This window comes from Bufo bufo, chromosome 11 (assembly GCF_905171765.1).
Source record: "Bufo bufo chromosome 11, aBufBuf1.1, whole genome shotgun sequence".
NCBI classification, from domain to species: domain Eukaryota; kingdom Metazoa; phylum Chordata; class Amphibia; order Anura; family Bufonidae; genus Bufo; species Bufo bufo.
In genome coordinates this window covers 28,524,328-28,544,612 of record NC_053399.1, presented here as the reverse complement: position 1 = coordinate 28,544,612, position 20,285 = coordinate 28,524,328, and the positions used below count along the sequence as shown (strand labels likewise).

At 44.6% G+C, this 20,285-nt stretch overlaps 1 long non-coding RNA gene across 1 annotated transcript; it reads left to right on the top strand.

The window, feature by feature from the left end:
• The first annotated feature begins 19,207 nt into the window (after window positions 1–19,207).
• On the top strand, window positions 19,208–19,739 carry LOC120981677. Its single transcript, XR_005774730.1, has 3 exons — window positions 19,208–19,275; window positions 19,366–19,514; window positions 19,612–19,739. It is a non-coding gene; the product is annotated as an uncharacterized LOC120981677 (long non-coding RNA).
• Window positions 19,740–20,285: the final 546 nt, after the last annotated feature.

The window sequence follows — 20,285 nt, the reverse complement described above, 5'->3', positions numbered from 1 at the left end:
AGGTCAATATAATAAACATTATATACACCCCAATATAATAAACATTATATACACCCCAATATAATAAACATTGGTGGCGCAGTGCGCCCCCCCTCCCTAGTATAATAAACATATAAACATTGGTGGCGCAGTGCGCCCCCCCCCCCCCCAACACCCCAGTATAATAAACATTGGTGGCGCAGTGCGCCCCCCCAACATAATAAACATTGGTGGCACAGTGCGCCCCCCCCCCCTAGTATAATAAACATATAAACATTGGTGGGCAGTGCCAATGAGGGTTAAAAAAATAAATAAAAATTAACTTACCTCCTCCAATTGATCGCGTAGCAGCCGGTCTCCTGTACTTTCTTCAGGACGCAGGACCTGTGGTGATGTCACTGAGCTCATCACATGATACATCACATGATCCATCACCATGGTAATAGACCATGTTATGGAGTCTGGAGCTCAGTGACGTCACCACAGGTCCTGAAGAAAGAACAGGAGACCGACAGCTACGCGATCAATTGGAGGAGGTGAGTTAATTTTTAATTTTTATTTTTTAACCCTCATTGGCACTTCCCACTGCCCACCAATGTTTATATGTTTATTATACTGGGGGGGAAGGGGCGCACTCAATGTTTATTATACTGGGGGGGGCCCGCACTCAATGTTTATTATACTGGGGGGGGGCCGCACTGCGCCACCAATGAAGATAACTGACCTGTTAATACAAATACAGGAGGCGGGTGCCGGAATCAAATAGCGGCACCCGACCTCTATGACAGGGAGCTGCGATCAGCGGCAGTTAACCCCTCAGGTGCCGCTCCCTGTCATAGAGGTCGGGTGCTGCTATTTGATTCCGGCACCCGCCTCCTGTATTTGTATTAACAGGTCAGTTATCTTCATTGGTGGCGCAGTGGCCACAGCCCCTCCCCCTGTCCCTCTTCTTATTGGCCGTGGCGGCAGCAGCACAGGGGGGAGGGAGAGACCATCTGTAGCCCTGCCCCTATCACAGCGCCACGCCTGGCCCACTCGCCACATTTTTTTTTCATTTCTTTTTAATCCTCAGTCGGCGGCGGGCCCCCAGTGGCGTAGGGCCCCATAGCCATTGCTATGGCTGCTATGGCGATCCCTACGCCACTGCCTACTGTGAAGCATGGGGGTGGTAACATCATGCTTTAGGGGTGCTTTTTTGCAAAGGGGACAGGAAGACTGCACTGTATTAAGGACAGAATGAATGGGGCCATTTATTGTGAGATTTTGAGCAACAACCTCCTTCCCTCAATCAGAGCATTGAAGATGGGTCGTGGTTGGGTCTTCCAACATGACAACCACCCGAAGCACACAGCCAGGATAACCAAGGAATGGCTCCGTAAGAAGCATATCAAGGTTTTGGAAAGGCCTAGCCAGTCTCCAGACCTAAATCCCTTTAAAGAGAGCTGAAACTCCATGTTGCCCAGCGACAGCCCCGAAACCTGACAGATCTAGAGGAGATCTGTGTGGAGGAGTGGGCCAAAATCCCTGTTGCAGTGTGTGCAAACCTGGTCAAGAACTACAGGAAACGTTTGACCTCTATAATTGCAAACAAATGTACTGAATATTAACACTGATTTTCTCAGGTGTTCAAATACTTATGTTCAGCAGTGCAAGACAAAAAAATTCTTTAAAAATCATACAATGTGATTTCCTGAATTTTTTATTCTGTCTCTCAGAGTGGGAATGCACCTACAATGTAAATTTCAGACCCCTCCATGATTTCTAAATGGGAGAACTTGCAAAATCGCAGGGTGTTCAAATACTTCTGTTCCTCACTGTATGTGGAATCGTTGTGTCTAAGACATATTTATTGGCATAACTTACCGGCATTGCATTTACTAAGAGCATCATCTATGATCTTCATGGAGGGTCTACCCTAAACATTTGATTAATTGCTATGTTTGTACACTCATTTCAGTAGATTGAGGCATTAATAGATATGTTCTTTATAATAAGGCTGCCAGACAGAATTAGCGGAGTCATCAGGGGTAGTGTGGCGCAGTGCTTAGTACTGTTGTCTTGCATTGGGTCTTGGGTTGAAATCTCAAAAAGAAGTGCATACAGCTTCCTCTTTACTCCAAAAAATACAGTTGTAGGGAACCTGTCATCGGAATTGACCTATAGAGCTAATTACACGTTCCTACTGTTCATCCTCCCTTCATTTATAAAGTGGCTTTGTTTATGCTCAAAAGCATTTTCTTCATGTCAAAAATCAACTTTAAATTTTTTTTACCTGACATCACCAGGTGGTTCATGGAGTCATTGGGACGTTGCGCTGGATGAGGCCAGTCACAAGCTACTGCTCATCTCCCTCTCACAGACCACTCCTCTCCTTCTCATAGACCTCCCCTCTCCCTCTCACAGACCTCCCTTCTCCCTCTCACAGACCCCCCCTCTCCCTCTCACAGACTTCCCCTCATCCTCTCACAGACCTCCCCTCATCCTCTCACAGACCTCCCCTCATCCTCTCACAGACCTCCCCTCTCACAGACCTCCTCTCTCCCTCTCGCAGACCTCCTCTCTCCCTCTCGCAGACCTCCCCTTGCCTTCCTGATGTCAGCTCCCAGCTGAGTGTCACGGCGGGGAGTGGGGGAAACCCCCCACCATACAATGCAAGAAGGATAATGGTAGCAACTATGCCAGGAAGCCGGCATCAGGGAGCAGGTCGCCTACTATTGCATTCCTAATCCACTCCCTTACTCCTAACCGTATGAGCGGACCCTGATGGTGGGACGGCTCATACCCTGGATACCTAATATCCTGAGTCGCCCTGGAAATCCCTCACTTAGGAGCAGGGGAGAGACAACCTGTACATCCACAACATGGAGGAACAGGAGTCTCTAAAGGCCTAGAAGCAGGGAAAGGGAAACACATACAGCTAAAGGAGATGGCAGGTGAGCGAAACCAATAACACACTTACCTGCCATAGAAACTGACGTGAGACACCATAAGAACATCTTTGACCACAAGGGTGGCCCTCACTGGACAGATGGTAAAGCCAGGAGTACCTGGCTAAAGCCTGTGAACCACCAGCACACACCAAGCCTGGAGGAACACTAAGCTACAGGCTTCCAGCAGAGACTAAATAGCCCAAGCAGCCACACCCACACACACATAAACCCAGTGTTCACAACACACTAGGAAGGGAGTTAACCCTTCCAACACCAGACAGAGGTAGGAAGCCACTTAAAGGGGAAGTGCACACACAAGGAAACTAAGCCACACGTTACCACCGGCAACAGCATGCGTGGCAACCATGTCACGGCAATCACCCAGAAGGCCGAGACACTGCCACTGCATGCTCTAACAGCAACACGTTGCCGCAGGCAACCACAAGTGTGGCAACAGTGTCACAGCGTTCACCATAGGCCATGACACTGAGCAAATTCTCCTTGGGCATTGGTCCCAGCGCATGCACAGTGAGCAGTTGAAGTCAACATGCATTCACCTCCACTCATTTTCCTCACTGGAGGTCTTCTGCTCCCGCTCGCGATTTTGCTCGGCAGTGCATTATGTGTGACCCATGCCTCACGTGACCCAGCGTCAAATCTGATGTTGATGCAGAGACCGGGGATCTGCAGAGTCAGCGGGGCAGCAATGGAGCAGGGACCTAGCAGCAGAGATCAGATAACTATGATCACCACCACGAGTCTGGCCACACTGTGGGGTCTGTAGAAAATGTCCAAATATACAGTATTACAATAGACATTCATTGTAGCAGTGTAAACACCTGTTGGTTTTCCTACTTTCAGTTCTGGTGCTGTTTGTTTTTCTCTACATAATGAATCAGATGTTGCATAGATAGATGATAAATAGATAGATAGATAGATAGGTATTAGATAGATAGATAGATAGATAGATAGATAGATAGACAGACATAACTATATTTAATAGGGCCCTATAGCTAAATATAATCGGCCCCTACCACCTAGAGTAAGAAAATTAAAACCGCAACATAAGTAGTAGTATTATAGCAAAAAAACATCATATTATTTTTACCCACAAAAAGATACAATATTCCGCCGATGCCCACCTAACTAACAGACGGATAAAAGTTATTTTTCTGTGTCACTGGGCTCAGGGCAGGGTAAAAAGATTGTGCACTGCACCCACAAAACAAAATCTATGTAGATCGCTGAGTTAACAAGCACTTCTGATTAAAGACTCTCTCCTATTCTCTCCCTCACAGCAGCAGAATCCTATCCCTACACTAATCGGTGCAGAGTGATGTGCAGCGCTACGTGACTCCAGCTTATATAGAGGCCGGGTCACATTCTGCACTGGCCAATCACAGCCATGCCATGCACACGAGTTAAACACTTGTTGATTGGCTGCTCTGCAGCCTTTCAAAAAGCGCCATTAACTCGCCGAACACCGAACCCGAACCCAAACTTTTACAGAAAAGTTTGGGTTCGGGTCCTGGGTCCAAAAATCCTAAAGTTCAGTACGAACCCGAACTTTACAGTTCGGGTTCGCTCAACCCTACATATGACTATAACTGAATACAGATTGTATTTATTTACCTGCTGCAGTGCTGTCTGAGGGGAGCGGTCCAGGCAGTGCAGTGCTGAATCCTGATGGAACAGAGAAATGTCAAGTATGCACCATCGCTTTTATTTCACTCTAGCTAGTTCTTCTTTTTTCCAATCATTTGCTGTAATATTATCCAGATTACATGACAACCTATTTAAGACTAGTCTTATCTCCAGAATATATAGGGGAAGGGGGATATTCAGGAGCTGGTCCAGGAAAAGGGTTAATAGGGATAGTTATGTATATACAAGTCACAGGGACATAAAGAAAAGTTCCACTTGCACTTGATAGGTAATACCCTCAGTATAAACTGAATTATGAGGATTTTTAAGGACAAGATATTGATGGGATAGGTCATCAATATCAGTGGGGGGCTGACTGATATTGCTGTCTTGGGCAGCCGCTGGTGCTGGAAACTATACAGTGGATGGAAAGCTCCATCAGTGGCGTTTTTAGAGCATTTGCACTTGAAGGTGATCTGAGTCGTGATACCTCGTGGTACTGCACCGTGGACTGAATATTCTGTTTCTAACTCAGTTCACATTATAGTTTCCAGTACCTCCTGCTGCCCAAAACAGCTGATCGGTGGGGGTGACGGGTGTCGGACCTTCAGTGAGCTGATATTGATGACCTATCCTGTGTCTCGAGCATCAATATCTAAGTCCCGGAAAACCCCTTTAATAATGGCCACATAAAGTGCATATTACACAGACAATGCTGCTATACTGTACACATAATGAAAGCTATCATACAGTGCACATGCCTACCAAGTTGTATCGTTCGGTGTGCACCATCGTGAGAAATTAGGTTTGGTCTAGTTTTAACCTGTATACATTTTGGACAGTGATATTAAATCTTCCCTATAATTTTTTATATTAGTAATCTTTTTTGTATATGGTATAACACTGGCAGATTTTAATGCATGGCCACTGGCTCAGCCTTCAAGGAGCTGTACACAGGTCCATGACAGAATACTTTCATACAATCCCTTCCCCAATTACCTAAACGTCATGCTAATTACCTATACATTAACATTTAGTGTAATGCAGAACAGAACAATAACTTGCCTTGCAAAGAATTCTTCTCTAAGTGTGAGCCACGGAGCCCTCGCTAATAATGATAGCATTGATAAATGGAGATCAAAGTATATTACTTTTCGTTCTGTACTTTACTTTGCTTCTTTCAAGTCCTCATTTGCATTATTTTACCCGAAGGCCCATTATTTCCTGATCGTTTAGCTCTCCCTTGGTTTACCGATCTCCATCTCCGATCCTCTAAGCCTATTATGTCTTACATTATTTTTGGGTTATTGTTTTTTTTTGTCTCTTTGTAGGAGTAGAGCGAAATGCAAAAAGGGAAGGTGGGAAAAGAAATTGTCTTCTCGTAGACTGTGAAAAGTTAAAAAAAGTAAGTAGATCAACACTAGTGTAAAGTAAATACACAGCATAGAGGCTAACCATGCGGCTGCTGTGGAACCCTAGGAGAAAGGGCACCCAACATTTTTTGGTCTCAACTAGAGAGGAGCAAATCAACTCCTCTCCTTAGCAAGAGTTTTTCACCTTCACCCCACAGGTGAGCAAATTCTCCTTGCGCTGCTGCAACCCAATCATGTGCAGTGAGGGCATTGGTCCCAGCTCATGCACAGTGAGCAGTTGACGTCAACATGCATTCACCTCCGCTCATTTTCCTTAACTGGAGGTCTTCTGCGCCTGCTCGCGATTTTGCTGGGCAGTGCATTATTTGTGACCCATGCCTCACGTGACCCAGCGTCAAATCTGATGTTGATGCAGAGACAAGGGATCTGCAGAGTCAGCGGGGCAGCAGTGGAGCAGAGACCTAGCAGCAGAGATCAGATAACTATGATCACCACCGCGAGTCTGGCCACACTGTGGGGTCTGTAGAAAATGTCCAAATATACAGTATTACAATAGACATTCATTGTAGCAGTGTAAACACCAGTTGGTTTTCCTACTTTCAGTTCTAGTGCTGTTTGTATTTCTCTACATAATGAATCAGATTTTGCATACATAGATGATAAATAGATAGATAGGTAATAGATAGATAGATAGACAGACATAACTATATTTCATAGGGCCCTATAGCAAAATGTAATGGGGCCCCCACCACCTAGAGTAAGAAAATTAAAACAGCAACATAAGTAGTAGTATTATAGCAAAAAAACACCATATTTTTTTTACCCACAAAAAGATACAATATTCTTGCACCTGATTGGGCTGCTCACCCTATCTCCCCTCCCCATCCTCTGGGCCCCATAGCAAGTGCTATTGCTGCTTTGGCTATAGTGACACAGATGGATGGATATTAATGTAGATAGATAGATAGATAGATAGATAGATAATTACATAGATTATATCTGAACTATGCACATCTTTACATTATAACAATGATAAAATCCAGTTATGTAGAACAATATATCACAATCTATAGACTGCAGTCTACCTGGCCGTGTTTTCCAGTAAACGATATAACGCAGTCTTTTCTTCCAGCAGTTTATACATAATTATATACCGCGACTCATTTATTATTTTAGATTGTTTCTTTTCACTGTTGTAGAAAAACAAGACACAGCTAAAAATTCTTATCCACTAAGCATAAAATATTAAGGTTCCCTAATGTTAGATGTTAATATGGTCATATATTATCTAGAAGCAGAGATCATCAGCCTTGTAATGCTTATAGTACTTTTTTTTTTTTTTTTTCACTTCACAGGTGTGCCCTGTCAGGTATTTTATTTTTTTTTTCAAATCCTTTATTATTTTCTGGAACAAATATACAAATTTTCATATCAACCAGTTAAAATTTACAAATATACTTTATACAAGTTAATACACTTGTTCCTTTTAACTCACCCCATCCCTTTTGCTTCCCTGCTGCAGGGTCCATCCGCATTTTAATAACTACCTTAACTTCTGTTTCCAGAAATTCCAAATATAAGGGATCCTGGGGGCCTGAAGCGAATAAGGGAGCCTGCCCCCGCAGGAGCAATCACTCCAATTTCCTTGTCATTCTTCTATAGGCCTCAATAGTGTCTAGCCGAGCCCTCCATTCATTAAAGCTAGGACTATTCTTCGTACCCCAATATTTAATTATCAAGGCCTTTGCGACCATAAAACTTTCCATGCTAACTCGTAGTTGGTAGGGGGTCAGTTCAGAGCGGGGGAAAAGACCCAATATTGCCCGCGTAAAACTTTGCTTCAATTTGATCTTATATCTTTTATATAGTTCCTCATAAATGCTAGTCCAATACCCCCACACTTCCGGACAATCCCATAGTAGGTGACTTAACTCCGCATTTTCTGCCGAACATTTCCAGCACAGGTCCTTCCTTTCCTTGTATATCTTGGCGAGGAAGGAGGGGGAGTAGTATAGGCGGTGAACAATCTTGAACTGTATCAATCTGTATTTCTGAGAGATCGATACTTTTTTTATGTTTTGATATACGATATCCCATTCCAAGCGGTTCCCCTCGCCCAATTCAGCTTCCCAACCTCCCTCACTTTTAAATGTGGTTATTTCACCCAAACAGTCCCGGAGTTTATGATATATTTGAGAGAGTGTAAGTTGAGTATCCTTAAATCTAAAACAATAGTCCAAAAAGGGGCTTGTCCTAATGGCCAATAAATTTTTGTCCTGAGTGCTCATATATGCGTGACTGATTTGTGCATACCTATATCTATCTACAAAGGACGGTATACCTTTTATTAGTGCATCTAAAGGAATAATATTACCATGTGATATTATATGAGTTAAGCGGTTAATTCTGCGTGAATTCCAATATTTATAGTCTACAATTGACTTAAATTCTTTTAAATTATAATTGTGCCAAAGTGGAGTAAAGTGAGTAGGGAATGTCTCACCCAGTAATTTTTTTATCTTATTCCAAACCTTGTTTAGTGTATCACTAATCAAACATTGTTTTTCCTCATGTCCAAATGGCCAGTCTCCAAGACAGAAAAAATGTCCCCATATGGCCCCTGGAAATCCCTTGAAAGGATACCCAATAGCAAAGCGGCCTGACTTTCTGCCCTCCCCCCCACCCAAACACCACTTTATCTGTGCTGCAATATAATATCCCTGGAGGAATGGAAGGGAAAGGCCACCCCTTCTCTCCGATATACAAAGATATTTTTGCTTAATCCTAACCCTTCCCCTCCCCCAGATTAAGTCGTTCATCAATTTGTCCACTAACCCAAAAGTGGAGTCATCAATCCATATCGAGCATGCTGTCAAAGGGTATAATGCAATAGGGAGGACCACCATCTTAATCAATGCAATCCTTTCCTCCTGTGACAAAGGCAGCTTCTGCCAGGACCGGATCTTCTCCCTGATCTTATTAATCATGGGAGTTATATTTAAGGAGTTATATCGGGACAAGTCCGCGCTTATGCTGATATCCAGGTATCGGATGGAGTCATTTAATCCAAGAACCTTAATGCCTAAGGACCTATCAGGGGGCACTCGAACCAGAGGGAGAAGTTCATATTTATCCCAGTTTACTTTATACCCCGATATCGCCCCATATTCTCTCAAGATATTCATTACAGGTGTAACGGCCTTCCATCCCTGCCTCAGAAATCGTTCGCGTATAGACTAATCCTATCTTCCTCTCCTCTCCCTCCAAATCCTACAATCTGACTAGACTGCTGGATTTTACAGGCGAGAGGTTCCAGAGCTAGGGCAAATATCAGAGGTGAAAGGGGACAACCCTGTCGAGTACCTCGCTGTAGGGGGAGCTGTTCCGAGTCAATCCCATTTATCTTAACCCTGGCCCTAGAATCTGAATAAAGTAACTGTATCAATTTAATAAAATGTTCGCCCAAGTTCATTTTATCCAAAGTCGCCCACAGGAAGGGCCACTCCACCCTGTCAAAGGCCTTCTCGGCATCCAAAGACAGGATGGAGCGATCCTCCCCCTCCCCAACATATACATTTAGAAAGACCCTGCGGATATTAGATTGTATGTCTCGTTTTGGGATAAAACCCGTCTGATCCGGATGGATCAGACGGTGAACAACCCCCCTTGGTCTATTTGCGAGCACTTTCGCTAGTATCTTGTAATCGGTGTTAAGTAGCGAAATAGGGCGATACGCCCCCACCACTGTCTTATCTTTATCTTTCTTCAGGATTAAGGAAATGGAGGCTTCCCTCAAGGAACCACTCCTCCAAGATTCATTAAACATTTGCAAAAGAAGAGGCAATGCGGTTTTACGATATACTCTGTAAAGGGTATGCCATCCCTTCCCGGAGCCGTATTGCCCTTTATGCTGTCAACAGCTTTCTCCACCTCTTCAAGAGAGAGTGGCAAATTTAGTTTGGCACTATCCTGCCCGGAGAGGCAAGGGAGTGCCATACCTTCAAAGAAAAGAGCCTGGGCCCCATCATCCACCCCGAGGTCCGACCGATATACTTTAGTGAAGTGTTCTACAATTACAGTTTTGATTTTAAAGCTGTCATTAGTTAGTACACCCGTTATATAGTACTTAATGTAAAATGTAACATATCTTTAACTTTTGTAAAGAAGATTTCTATCTAAAATAGAAAGACTATGGAGTCTGGACACCTTTGAACTGATTTATTTTTTATTGTTCATTTGCTTCCAAAATGCAAAATTAAAGGGCATGTTCACCTTTATGGCTGGACCTGTAGTGGTTATCATACTTTCCTGATCTCTGCCACTGGGTTCATACTTTCCTGATGCCACCACTGGGTTCCAGCCCCATCATTGCCCCACTATCTCTGCAGGTATTGTATCTCCCAGCGCCAACATCCTGTTTGACACGAGGTACGTGACTGCTGCAGCCAATCATTGGCTGCAGTGGTGACATGCCGCATGGTTAACACATCACCTCTGCAGCTAGCGATAGGCTTTAACAGTCACGTGACCCGAGGTTGGCACAGAGACCTGGGACCTGCAGAGCTGGCGAGGCAGTGATGGAGCCAGAAACCAGCGGTTGGGATCAGGTAAATATGGTCACCACCATAGTAGATCAGATGTTAGAGAATGCAGGGCTGAGATATAATTTTTACCAATGCATGAGAATTCCTCTTCCATTTTAATCTGACCTACAATATGTATACAACTATTTACAAAGCTTCAATACTTATATCATATTGTATGTACAGAGGCAAGATAGGCAGACTGTAACCTTGGAAGGGCTACCAGCCTAATTTTGCACATCCATCTTTCATAGGTGCCAGAGATTTGCAGACATCTCATTAACATCCTCGTTAGGTAAATGATGGGATTACTTGCCTGTTAAACATATGATTGGAGCAGAAATGAAATGTCTGGCTCATCACTTCTATTGTTTCATGAGCAATTCAGCTGTAGAATTTTGACATGGGAAAAAGAAGTAAGTTTTTCCAAAGGTCAGTGACACATCTGATCGTTCAATCGTGTGGATATGTGTCTACCTAATATACAGCTGCAAAAAAGTGAACCCTTTGGAACCTGGATTTTTGCATTGATAACTAATACCATTTGGTTTGACGGTTCTCTAAGTCAAAATTATAGAGAAACACAATCTAAGTAAACTAATAACACACAAACAGCTGTACCGTTCATGTCTTGAGTAAACATCCACAAGGCAGTGATAACAAGTAAGTGAACCCTTGAATGTAATAATCTGTATACCCCTTTAGCAGCAATCACCCCCACCAAATATTTCATGAAGCTGCAAAAAAAAAAAAAAAAGCTTGCACAATGTCGAGGAGGAATTTTGGATCATTTCTCCCTGTGTTTCAGTTCACAATATTTCTGGGATACCTTCCAGGCACAGTGCTCTTCAGGCCAATGTCACATCATTCTCATAGGTTTAAGGACAAGATTGTAATTTGGCCATTCCAAAGCACAAATTTACTTCTTTTTCAGCTATTATTTGATTTACTTGTAAGACTTTGGTCATCATCTTGTTGCATCACCTGATGTCTTTTTAGCTTAAAGGGGTTGTCCTGCCATGTATATTGATGACCTATCATCAGGATAGGTCATCAATATCAGATTGGCGGGAGTCCAACCGTCACCCCCACAATCAGCTGTTTGATGAGGAGATGGCGCTCCATGCAAATCCTGCTCCCTGTTCATTAAACTGCCCGACGTCTCAGAAGTTAGGGCGGTGCAGTATAATGACAAATTCTCAATATATTCACTTGAATTGAATTGTAATTACACTAGGCCACCACTCCACAGGAGACATCACGTAGTGTAGTGAAGAGGAAACAGCGCTTCCATGGAGCGCCGCCTCCTCTTCAAACAGCTGATCAGCAGGGGTGCTGGGTGTCAGGCTCCCGACAATCAGATATTGATGACCTATCCTGAATGGTCATCAATATAAATGGCAGGACAGCCCCCTTTAAGGTCATGGACGGCTGCTCTTGAATGCTCTTGTAAAATGTTTTCATACTCCTCTGAATTTAGTGTTCCCTCAATGATCAGAATGGAGCAAAGGCAGTCCCAAACCATAATGTCCCCTCCACCATGCTTCATGATTGGGAAGAGGTTTTGGTGTTGGTGTGTAGTGTTCATTTTCCTCCAAGCATAGTGTTGTAAATCTCTTCCACTTTTGTTTTATCTGTCCTCAGAACAGTTTACCAGAAGCAATATTGAACATCCACATGGTCTCCGGAAAACTTGAGGCTGGCGAGAATATTTTTTCCCCTCTCTCCTTCCCTTTCATGACCATCATTCTTGTTCAGTGGTTTTCTAATGGTGGAAACATGAACAGAGGTTTTTTGTAGAGTCTGAAGTTCTTTTACTGTTACCTTTGAGTTCTTCCTCATCACTTTCTAGACTAATTATTGTGATCTTGTACGACTAAGAAGAGTAGCAGCATTCCTGAATTTTCTCCAAACGTACACAATTTGTGTAACGATGGGTTGTAACCTTTTCCAGCTTCATGCGACTATATACCATACCTCTATTTCTTCTGAGGTCTTCTGAAAGTGGTTTGCATGTAAGCACGACTCACACTAACAGATCTTTCTTAAGAATAACAGATTTGTCAGTCACTAGGCTTTGTGTACCCTTAGTTAATGGGGAAACTACCTGTGAAACCTACATTTCCTTATGGTCTCCAGCAGGCTTGAGACTGGTTACAATGCATTTTCTTCTTTGTGGTGTCCTTCCATGACCACCATTCTTGTTCAGTGTTTTGCTAATGGTGGACACATGAACAGAGGTTTTTGAAGTTTTTTTTTTTTTCAGCGATCTTTATTAAAGGGGTTTTCTGAGATTTTAATGGTTTTTAACAGATATGCTCATGCAGTTACTTTCCCCATGCACATCTTACCCATCATTTTTTTTTGCAATTTAGACTCTCCTGACCCCTTTCCACCATGTAAATCAATCACTCTGGTTTTCCATCCTTAATGTAGCACTTCCTGTTCCTGTATCCAACCAACCCCTTGATGCACTTCTCCTTCCTCTACCACAGCTCCAACACCGCCCCTAACACCCAGCTAGTTTATAGCTCCTCCCACCAAGCTAGTTCCATAGACACTTACCTATCACTGCCCCTATCACCCAGCTAGTTTATAGCTCCTCCTACCCAACTAGTTACATAGACACTCAACTGTGGTATATTTTAAATTAGTTGTCCAATATAGGGATATGTTTCCCATTATTCCCTTTAAAAAAAAAAATATTTACAGAACTCATATTTGCATTTTTCATAGTGTTCCTGTTTTCTTCTTGAAACAGCGCCCCTCTTGTCTATGGGCTCTGTCTAGTATTGCAGATCAGCTTTATTAATTTGAATGCTGCAATACCAGGGACAGTCTATGAACAGAAGCAGTGCTCTTTCGGGAAAAAGGTAGCCATCTTATTTTTTAGTGCTCATGAACATTGAGCAGAGCCATAACCTGGCCCAGACTCCATGGGGCCCTACTGCACCTCCATATGTTTCAGATTTCATATATGAGTATACAGAGTTCTTTTTAATGATAGATTTTGGATGAATCATACAGAAAACAATATTGCCTTACCCCATCAAATGTCATATTACTGGAGCATGTGTAGCAACCATACGGTGGCACAGAGATCACATAGTGTGAAATGTATATATGAAGCCTTAATCTGATACAGTTCCTTCAACCCAGTATCAAAATGATGGCTTGCCTTTTTTAAAGGGGAGCTTTTTCCTCCTGGATATTGCTTTCTGTCTCAATCATACTATTCTAGGCTTCCTAAAAAGTCAATATGGGCCAAGTGCCCCTACTCCAGGCAATGTCTGCCTGTTGCGTACTTTATTAGTCTTCCCCACACCACTCAGGGCCCAAGTGACAAGGTCCATTAGGTTCCAATTTGGTAAGGTTTGTTTCTGGTTGGTTTCTACACTTACAACCTTTATCTAGTTGTCTACTGCCCATTATGACCTTTGCTAGATCCCCACTTACAATCCAACAACTCTGCCTACCTCGAACTTTGCTCTCTACAACTACAAATTTTCCTACTGTTCCTGTCACGGGGTTCCGAAGGTGCACTCGGTCCCCCATTGCCCGCAGAACTGTTGCTTAGCTTTTGGAATGAGGTTCTGTGTTTGACCTCATTCCCAGGACGGCTTTACTAGCTGGGTGGCTCCCTGCTCCTAGTCTGCCTTGAGCGCCGAGCTGATCACTCGGTGCTCGACTGGTTGGTCTGTCGGTCATGTGACGCTGGCCACGTCACATGACCCTCACTCCCCACTATAAATACAGGCAGCCTGCTGGCTACAGGTTGCCTGTTAATTTCTAGGTTCCTGGCTATTTGTTGGACTGCTGAATACTTACCTGATCCTGTTCCCTGACCATCCTTTTGCCTGCTCCTCCTGTACTGCGCATCCGTCCTGGTATTGTGACCTCGGCTCCCACCTGACTACTCTCTAAGGACTCCTCTTGTACTTCTCTGCTCTCCTGGTATTTATGACCCCGGCTTCTTCTGACAATTCTCTGCTTGCTCCATTTGTACTTTGCAGCTTTCCTGGTATTGACTCGGTCCGTTCACGTCCTGTTGTTTGTCTGTCTGTCATCCCTGCACTTATTCCAAGTTAGGGATTGCCGTCCAGTTGTCCCCTGTCATTAGGACTCGCGAAGCAAGTAGGCAGGGCCAGGGGTAAGGGTGGAGCGCAGTGGTCACTTCCCTCCCCCCTGTGTGTGTGTGTACGCGACCGTTACAGATTAACAGGCCCAATAACCACTGTATTATGAATCCTCTGGTGACCCTGACTGACCATGTCTCTAATCTGACGCAGAGGGTGCAGGAGTTAGGGGAAAAACTCAGTTCTTTTGAGTTAGGGCAAGGTTCTTCTACTCCTCAGGCCTCCAGTCCGCATTTTGAGCCCCAGATTAAGCTCCCAGAACCCTTTTCTGGAGACCGGAGGAAGTTTCTCTCTTTTAAGGAGAGTTGCAAACTTTACTTCCGTTTGCGCCCCGTGTCCTCTGGCCCCGAGAGTCAACGCGTGGGCATTATCATTTCCCGATTACAGGGTGATCCCCAGGACTGGGCGTTCTCTTTACCTGCTGGCACCAGTTGTTTATATTCTGTGGAGGGGTTTTTTCAGGCCTTGGGTACCCTCTATGATGAACCAGACAGGGCTCTAGTAGCCGAGACGGCTCTAAAGGCACTGGTTCAGGGCAATTTACCAGCGGAGGATTATTGCACCCAATTCAGAAGGTGGTGTGTCCCCTCAGGATGGAACGAACCAGCCCTGAAGAATCAGTTCAGTTCAGGTCTGTCTGATAAATTAAAGGATCTTCTGGTCAGTTATCAACTTCCAGAGACCTTAGAGGAGATGATGACCCTTGTTGTCTGACTTGACCGACGGGTTAGAGAGAGACGACAGGAACAACAGTTCTCTTCCCAGATGGTGGTCCAGCCAGAGGCCTATCAGAGAGACAATGCTGAGGTCTCCACCGAGGAACCCATGCAGGTTGGCATGACCCGAGGGAATCTTCGCCGCAGACGTGGAGAATGCTTTTACTGTGGAGATCCTGACCATTGGATCAACCAGTGTCCTAAGAAGGTCCTCTCTGTCAAGTCTCCTAAGACAAGGCAACCTAAAGACCAGGTACACCCTGAATTTTCTAAATGTAAGCTTTCGGTACCCATTACGATTTCTCTGGGAGTAGATAAATGCCGGGTAAGGCCTTTATTGATTCTGGCTCAGCGGCTAGCTTTATTGACTCTGAGTATGCTGTAAGATTGGGTATTCCTATGTTTGCCTTACCAACTCCTATCCATGTCATGGCTATTGATGCTACTCCTCTTATTGGTGGTACGGTGAGCTTATGTACCTCAGAGATTTCTCTAACCGTGGGTGTGTGCCACTCAGAGAGATGTTCGCTTCTAGTCCTGGAGAACCTACCTGCTGAGGTGGTACTAGGGTTGCCTTGGCTCCGACTACATAACCCCACTATAGATTGGTCCAATGGGGAGTTGGTGAGATGGGGGCCTAAGTGTGACTCGTGCTTGTCCGTGGTACAGGCTGGGGTCTCAGTAAAGTCTGATACTTTACCCTCTGTTGTTAGAGAATATTCTGATGTATTCTCATCACCAACCCCGGAGGTTCTACCCCCCATAAACCTTATGATTGTACCATAGAGCTAGTAGAGGGGGCCAAGTTTCCTAAAGGACGAATTTATAATCTTTCTATGCCCGAACGCAAGGCCATGGAAGATTATATTAAGGAGAGCCTTGGTAAAGGGCATATTAGACCTTCTGTCTCTCCTATGGGGGCGGGGTTTTTCTTCGTTAAGAAAAAAGATGGTGGTCTTAGGCCATGTATCGATTACAGGAGATTAAATAAAATCACTGTCCAGAATAGATACTCCCTCCCATTGATTCCGGATTTATTTAACCAGGTTCTGGGGGCAACCTGGTTTTCCAAAATTGACCTGAAAGGGGCATACAATCTAATCCGAATCAAGGAGGGAGACGAATGGAAGACGGCGTTCAATACTCCGGTAGGACACTTTGAATATCAAGTGATGCCTTTTGGACTCAGCAATGCCCCAGCTGTGTTCCAAAACTTCATGAATGACATTCTTAGGGAGTACTTAGGTAAATTTGTTATTGTCTATCTTGACGACATTTTGATATTCTCTCCTGACTTCGAATCCCATGTGTCTCATGTTAAACAAGTATTAGAGGTGTTGAGGGAGAATCAGCTATCCGCTAAACAAGAGAAATGTGTCTTTGGTGTACAGGAGATTCTGTTTCTAGGGCATGTTCTGACTCCTCACGCCTTCAAGATGGATCCTGGTAAGGTACTAGCAATTAAGGAATGGGTAAGACCTTCATCCTTAAAGGCCTTACAACGGTTCTTAGGTTTCGCCAATTACTATCGTAAATTTATTATGAATTTTTCCGTAATTGCTAAACCGTTGACCGACCTTACTAAGAAAGGGGTGGATTTGGAGAATTGGTCTACTGAAGCCATTTCTTCATTTGAAAAATTAAAAAAGGCATTCAGTAGCGCTCCCATTCTGATCCAGCCTGATCAGGAGAAACCTTTTATTGTGGAGGTGGATGCGTCCGAGGACGGCGTAGGAGCAGTCCTTTCACAAGGTCCTGCTAGCCTCACTAATCTGAGACCATGTGCCTTCTTCTCCAGGAAATTCTCTCCCACGGAGAGAAACTATGACATAGGGAATAGGGAGCTGCTGGCCATTAAATGGGCATTTGAGGAGTGGAGGCATTTCCTGGAGGGGGCAAGACATTGTGTAACTGTTGTCACTGACCATAAAAACCTTATGTTTCTCGAGTCTGCTAAGAGGTTGAATCCCGTCAAGCCAGATTTTTGGCAAGGGGGTATCCGAAGGGGATTCTTCGGGAGGCTTTTCAGAAAGCATCCACCAGACCACGGACTGAACTCCTGGTACCAAGAAGACGTACCTCTGATGATCCTCAACCAGCACGCATCATTGCTAATTTTGATGCCGCCAACCGTGAAACCAGAGAAATCCTACAGAAATACTGGCCGATCCTACAAATGGATGCTGACATATCAGATATCATAAGCAAATATCCATCGGTCTCGTATAGGCGAGGTAGGAGCCTTAGGGACCGTCTGGTTCACAGCCATTTTTCACTACCTCAGAAGGCTGGCTCTTGGCTTAACCGGAAACCCATCGGTATATTCAAATGCGGTCGGTGTAAGGCCTGCCAATTTATTCGAACCACCAAGTCAGTCACTTGTTCGGTCACTGGTCAAACGTTCCAGGTCCGGGACTTTGTCAATTGTCTATCCAGTGGGCTGGTTTACCTCTGCCAGTGCCCATGCCCTATGGACTACGTTGGCAAGACGATACGTGAGTTTAGGAGAAGAATCCTAGAACACGTAAATGACGTCATCAAAAAAGAACCCACACCCGTAGCTACTCATGTAAATGACTGTCATGGTGGTGATCCCTCTTGCCTTCGCTTCATGGTCCTCGAACTGATATCCCCCTCTCCAAGAGGTGGTGACTTGGACAGACGTATCCTACAGAAGGAGAGCGAGTGGATTTTTAGATTTCGCTCCCAATCACCCCGAGGACTCAATGAGCGCTTGACCTTTTCTTGTTTTCTATAACCACTCATTCTCCCTTTTTGCCCTATGACATGAATGGTGACCTCCATTCTGTCATGAACTTCCCCTTGCTTAGCTGCTCTGGCCTCTTTAGCGGAATTTCCCTTATCAGGTGGTCATCCCCCCCTGCAATTCTGACCTCAGTAATATCTCCTATTCCTTGGTGTATAGCCTGGGTACGTAAAGTACCCGAATGTTACATTTAATGGGATGTCTATTTACAGTGACATACCCTGTAAGGGGCTTCCTTGTTATCCTTAAGGGAGCCCTGGGTATATATCTTTCTGTACTTCAGTAGTTATATACATGTACAGTAACAGATCTGTGTGCATCTTTCCTGGCACGGAATTCCTCATGCCCCACTCTATACATGTCCCATATCTCTGCCCATCACCTGCAACCTGTGTGGCCTGGCCTAACCGGACCACGGTTTATTCCCAATCATGTAGGTGTACTGGTTGACCAATCATACATGTTTAGCCCACTGTCTCCATATACCAGGACAGCCTCGTTTCCGGCGCATCATCATCTGGTAGGCATCAGCGGTAGTGTGCGTGTCAAGCCGACACGCACACACCGCACTTCCGGTCTGATGGTGATTACATGTACGTCACTCCCGATATGCGGTCCACGCGGACACGCATACCGGCGTGTGGGCCAAGCACACATGCTGGCCGAGTATTAACAACGAAGGTTAGCATGGGGCATCTCCATTTATACATGTTCACCCTACTGTCTCCATACATTAGGACGGCCTCGTTTCTTGGCGTATCATCACCTGGTAGTCATCAGCGGGAGTATGCGTGTCAAGCTGACACGCACACACCGCATTTCCGGTCTGATGGTGATTACATGTATGTCACTTCCGGTATGCGGTCCACGCTGACACGCACACCGGCGTGCGGGCTAAGCATACATGCTGGCCTGATTACAAACAACTTAGGGCAGCATGGGGCACCTCCATCTTGCGCCCGCCGGTCATGACTATCTACACAATCTCATTAATGAGCATGCCTCCTCTTGGCATGCCCCACCCCTTTGGCCACACCTTAATTAATTAGCTATCCATCTGTGTATGGGCATTTGGGATTTTAAAAGGGAGGGCTAAACTGAGGATCACCACCTCAGACCCATTATTCCACACCACTGACCACACCATGTAAGTAGCAGACAATGTCTCTTTATTACCTGCAATGTATGTTTAGCCCTGAGTGTATGTTGAGGTACACACAATATATATATTTTTTAGGTATCCTCTGGGTGGTTAGCCCGGCATCCTGGGTGACTAAACTGGGGCACGCATACCTTTCGTGCTGCACTTCAGCCAGTTACATATGCTCTTATCTATGAGCCTCCTCAGGAATGACCTTGTTTGCAATATTTTATTGCCTACCTCAGGTATCTATTTACATTTAATACTCAGCGTTATGGGCATTTATCGTTTGTTATTCTATCCGAACTAACCTGGGTCCTATCTGTCTATTTATTTTCTCAGTGTGCATGTTGGCAGTCGAGTTCACTCACCACGCTGCCATAAACGTATGTAAACTGCCATTTGGCAATCGTTTCATTACTGTGGGTCTGCAGTGTCATAAAGGATTGTTTTTTCCTGTTATATATGCACACATGCATCATTGAACTGGGGCGGCCATAACCATTGGCAATGGTCCTGTTATCTTTGCATGCCTACTACACGTAACCCCCTGATGAACCTTCTGTATGGGTGAAACGCGTCGGGGTTTGTAGGTCATCTATACTTATCTTAAACATATCTATATCCAATTGTGCGTTTTGTTTGTATATTTTATCTTCTAGGTGTGCCCTGTACCTCTTGGTCACGCCACGAGGGCAGTATACAGTGGACACCTTTGTAACCTATCCTTTTCTTCTGTGCCTGTTTTCCATGTTAGACACCACGTATGTCGATCCAATCCACCACTCACCTCACCAGGGATATCTAGGAGTTGGAGTCTAGGTACGGGGACAGGGCGCCCCCACCATCAGGAGACGTCCCTGGGCAGAGGACCAGTTCAGGGAATCAGTGCTAGGGATAATCTTCCCCGGCCCCCCGCCGTGTATACCGGCATCTTAGGTATTCATACTCTGGCCTCTACATGGATCATTTTTCATAGTACTGTTTTGTCTGTGTATATGTAAATTCTGAAATCA